Here is a 5,435-nt window from a genome sequence, read left to right on the forward strand (position 1 = left end):
CATGCATATAAGCCTAACCAATGGACACAGACACCAGAGGGGTGAGGTCATCAGTGGGGGAGGGTGGGGGCAATGGGGCGATAAGGACACCTATGTAATACCTTAATTAATAAAGGGAAAAAATTTAAAAAACGAAGTCATGTTTTAAGCCAAACATTCTTTCTTCCCACCCCCCACTCTCATCCTTTGGAATAATATACCTTTCTATGCCTCTTTCTGCTGACTCTGAAAAAAAAAATCTCATGGCCCATGATTCTCACTTATGTTCATGTTTGATCAACCTGTTTTCTTTTTCAGATCCTCTCTTCAGTGTTTCCACCGAAGTCTGTGCCCTCGTGGTTGGATTACTTCACCAGCCACCTCACCTTTTGGTCCTAGGTTGGTTTGGCCAGTGGGAACTTTGGCAGGGATTAGAGGGAGGGAGGGGAATGAGGCCTGTGTATTTATTGCCCTTCCCCTCTGTGTTGTCCAGTGCCTTGGCTGTATTTCTGGACTAGCTTACGGTTTCTCTAACATGTCCCTCTCCACACAGCCTCTTTGTTTCCAAATTCCAGCAGCCCCGTTGCCCTTTTAGGCTTATGGGTGTTAACAGGGACAGACCACTGATCCCAACTGCATTGTCCCTTGAGGTTTCCCTACCCCCTACCTACCCCATTATAGACAGGCCCTTTATTAAACTTTCCTCAAGGTATTCAGTTGGAATGTGCCATCATTTTCTCTCTGGGGCCCTTGATGGGTAAAATAGTACAATGAATGCTTATATTACTGGGAAGTAATGTGGTATAATGGTTATTTTCCATTTGGTGTCAGATTGATCTAGGTTTGAGTATATCCCTATCACTTGGTAATTTAACCACTCTGGGCCTCCGTTTTCTCAAATTTAAAGTGGGGAGAATATTACCTATTTCACAGAATTGTTATGAGAATATGTATGAGTACTCAAAAATGTTAATAATTATATTAGTTTAAATATAAATATATGTGTATATAATAAAAATTTTCATTTCCCTTCAGTTTACACTGAGTAGCCCCCTTACTGGTAAGGCCCGGGCAATTACAAAGCAGTCATCTTAGTTCCTCTACACTTTGTGCAGCGATCTTTGTGTTCATGTTATGTGTATCCCCTCCTGCCCAGTGCACCATATATTTCTGCTTGTTTAAATGACACTTTGTGTCCCATAGATAATCCTGGCGGCTCTAGGCTCTGGTAATCCTACCTCAAGCCTGTGGAATTTCTTCAGATGGTGAGAGCTAGAAGCAGGGTGTCCGGGTGAAGTGAGAATTTTGTGGGGGTGTCTTACCCGTGAGAGTAGGCTGCTGACGGCTCAGGTGCTATGCATCATTGGATAATCCAACTGCTTCACAGAATAGCTGTTTTTTGTATATACATACACTGTTTTGAAAGCACTGGCTAAGCCCAGAGAGGTGCTGGAAGGATTAGCTAATCGATTGTTTTAAATGCTTTGAAACAGGCAGAGTTTAGTGAGAAGAAAGGGCTAAATAATTTTAGCAGGCTCAGTGGGAGTATAAACTCGACCAAATGACTCCTAATTTGCTTGTTTTCTTTTTCAGATCCTCTCTTCAGTGTTTCTAGTAGGACTTGCTTATTGTACAACATGTCCATTAAAATGAGTTATAAATGTTATTGCATTTAAAACATGACCTGGGAAATGCTTTAAGATAAGAAGAGGTGTTTGGAAAATACACACAGCTTTTGTCAAGTGGAGCTGCAGCTACTGAAACCACTTGGGTTTCTCTGACTCAAAACAAGCTCTGTGAAGCATGAGTCAGTAACATGTTTTTGAAGGGCCTGCTGTGTGTCAGGGCTGGATATGGTCACCATGGTTCTGTGCCTCAAAGTTTCATAGACTAGAAGAGGAGAAAGATACACACAGTCAAAACTCTTCAATAACCCAGCCAGTGTGGCTCAGTGCTTGAGTGTAGACCCATGAACCAGGAGGTCACGGTTCGGTTCCCAGTAAGGGCACATGCTCAAGTTGCTGGCTCCATCCCTGGTAGCGGGTGTGCAGGAGGCAGCCGATCAATGATTCTCTCTCATCATTGTTTCTATCGCTCTCTTCCTCTTTCTGAAATAAATAAAAACAGATAAAAAATTTTGAGAAAAAAACCCCTTTAATAGGGTGTAATAGGGGCTAATATAACAGAATATACAAGGTACAGAGTGATAAAATCAAGTGGTAATCAGCTCAATATGAGGGAAATCAGGAAAGATTCATAAAGGAGGAGAGACTTGAGTTAATCTTTAAGGATAAGAGAAGTTTGCCATATAAGAAAGGGGCTAAGGATATTCCAGAGAGAGAGGGAACAGCATATGAAAAGCCCCTGCCACCTGGTTTCATTCAAATGTACTTAAGAGTTTCTACTTCCTCTGTATCTAGCTCTATCTTGTTGTTTGCACATAGTAGATATTCAATTAATACTTGTAAGTAGATAGCAGTAGGTGGTAGGATATAGGTAGTGATTTCAATATTATTCATTAGTTTTTTTCTTTATTTTTAATAACAGACATGCCATTCTTTTGCAATTAGAATATCCTAAAACATCCAGGGAGTTTTTATGAGAGTTTGTGGCTGCATTGGAGTCGAAGATTATTATATTCAAAGATGACAATAAACTTTGGGATTTGGGGATGGTTATTAATCTGGTGGGGCAAAAAGGCTTGAGATTGTGGTGGGTTTTGCTGGAAATGAAGCTGAAATGACATAGGTCGGGGCTCGCAGATTTGGACTTTCTGTTGTAGACAGTGGGAAGCCAGTGAAATCATTGGGCAGGGAAGTGCCATGATCAGAGCCCTCTGGCAACATCATAGAGTCTGAATTGGCTTCGGGAGAGTTTGGAGGGAAAAGAACCAATTGCGACATTTTTATAGTCCAGGTGGAAAATACTGAAAGTTTTTAGGTTTGGATAGGGTTGGGGAGAAGATAATGAGTTTGGTTACAGACAGGATAAATCTGCAGTGTCTGTGGATAGTCTGCGGAAGGCCAGTGAGTTCTTGGAACTGTCCATGAGGAAGAACCAGCACTTAAAACATCTCTACCACGAGGGACCCTGGAGGACTTGGGGATGGGAGAGGAGGAGGCTCTCTGGAACCCCAGGGAGGCAGTGAGGGGCTTGGATAGCTGGGTCTGAAAGGCAAGAGAGAAACAAAAGAAAATGATTCTATCAAAATCATGGGAGAAAAGGAGGGAGAGGTGCTTTAGAAATGAGCAAATTAACTAGACAGGAGGTTGATTATTTTCTTTATTCCAGACATTTCTCTTCCTCATTGCTTACCGGTTTCTGTTCAAAAGACATCTTTTTATAGATGTCTTCCCAGAACATCTACCTAAAATAGCACTCTTCATCATTCCATATCACCTTCCTTGCACACTGTTTTAAAATGTAGGTTTTATTTTTATTTAGGTATAGTGAGGCCAACAGATCAGGAGCAGATTGCCTTCTGTCCAAAGTCCTCACCTCTTCACTGGAGAGGGATGGCTTTCTCAGGGGTAGAAAGCCAGAAAAAAATGGATCATTATATTTTTCTTTAACTATACACTGGATAAATTATTGATTTAGAAAACTTCCTGTCTTGGATTTAAGATCCAGTCAAATGGAATGGAGATGTCTGAGGTTCTTATAAAATCTCATTAAAAAAGGAAGATTTTTGCCCTAACTGGTTTGGCTCAGTGGATAGAGCGTCGGCCTGCAGACTCAAGGGTCCCAGGTTTGATTCCGGCCAAGGGCATGTACCTTGGTTGTGGGCACATACCCAGTAGGAAGTGTGCAGGTGGCAGCTGATCGATGTTTCTCTCTCATCGATGTTTCTAACTCTCTATCCCTCTCACTTCCTCTCTGTAAAATATCAATAAAATATATATTTTTTAAAAAAACAAAAACAAAAAAAAACAATAAAGATTAAACAATTCCTTAAAAGCTGTACCCTGAAGGAGTCTGCATTTCTGCAACGCTGGTATTTGCTCAGTAAGTTAGAAACAATTAAAGGACTTTTCCCTGCAGTTTTGAGTGAAATAGTCAAGACTAGCCACGGAAGGGGCCCGTGCACTCTGTCCCCACACAGGGAGCAGAGCAAGCGGCTGCTGAGTTCAGTCAGACGCCTGCCCATCCCCTGGACCAGGGCACGGGTCCCACTACCGTCCGTGCGGCGCGGGAGGTGCTAGCAGGTGCGTGAGAACCAGCCCTCCCTCCGCAGCATCACACGGCGCTGGCGCCCCTGCCTTTTCTGACCTGCAACCGTTGGTCTTTGTGAGTCAGTATGTGCAAACTCTGCCGAGCACAGATAAGAAGATTACGGTGACAGGGGCTGGGAAATAGATAAAGGGTCTCGAAGTGGAGACGGTCGCAATGGACCTCGCCACCCTCTCCCCACCGCTTCCCCTTGCATTCCTGAGGTCTCGTCTGAGTTTGGAACTCTGACGGTTAACAGACTAAAGAGAGCAGTACATGCAAATGGTAAAGGAATGCCTTTAAAATGTTAACCCCAAAATATTAAACAAAAATAACCCCAACTCCACCGTGCTCAGCCATTGAAGGACGCCGGTAGGTCTATATCAGATAAAGGCCAGGGCCATTTGCTTATGAAAGATGTGACTCCGTGTCTCACTTAATATTCTTACTCATCTGTGGCCCTGAAAAAACATTGAAAACCATTTTGATAAAACAGATGTTGAATGGTCTCAGTGGAAAATGATGGAAGGCTTGCACCGTGTAATTATTATAAAATATCACACATCTGGTACAAAGTTTGGCCTTCTATCCAAGGGCATTTTGGACAACATGAGCAAGGAGACTTGTGGTCTGGTGGAAGTCTGAGCTTGCAGTTCACAGAATGAGTTCAACTCCAAGTTCCCTCTTTAGGAAATATAATTTATTGCAGGACAGAACAGTTCGTTTCTCCAAACCACCAAACAAATAATTAGGATATTAAAACTGAACGACTGTGAGCTATTAATTCAATGAAAATATAGCAACGTAAAACTGTACAAAGCAATCTGGTGCCGCAGGAAATAAAATAATGGAAGAGTGTAGAACATTTACAAACGACCTTTTCATTCATGAAAAGCTAAGTACGGTCCCTAGGCCTGGCCTGCAATCAGGGCCATCTTCCCCAGCTGCCCACAGCCGGCCCTACCCTCCGCCGCCACCCACCTCTGGTTCCCCATTCACCATCAGGTGATTGGTCCCTGACAGCCAGGGGAAGGGACTGAGAGGTCAGCTGTTCCTGCCCACTCACCGGCCCTGCCTCTTCCATGGGTGGCTATCAGGCAATTGAAGCCTGCCGGCTGGGGAAAGGGACCAAGAGGTGGTCAGTGCGTCTCATAGTGACTGGTCCAGTGGTCATTCTAGTTGTTCTGCTGTTACGGTCAATTTGCATATTACCCTTTTATTATATAGGATAGAGGCCTGGTGCATGG

The sequence above is a fragment of the Myotis brandtii genome, unplaced genomic scaffold (assembly GCF_000412655.1).
Source record: "Myotis brandtii unplaced genomic scaffold, ASM41265v1 scaffold111, whole genome shotgun sequence".
In the NCBI taxonomy this organism is placed as follows: Eukaryota; Metazoa; Chordata; class Mammalia; order Chiroptera; family Vespertilionidae; genus Myotis; species Myotis brandtii.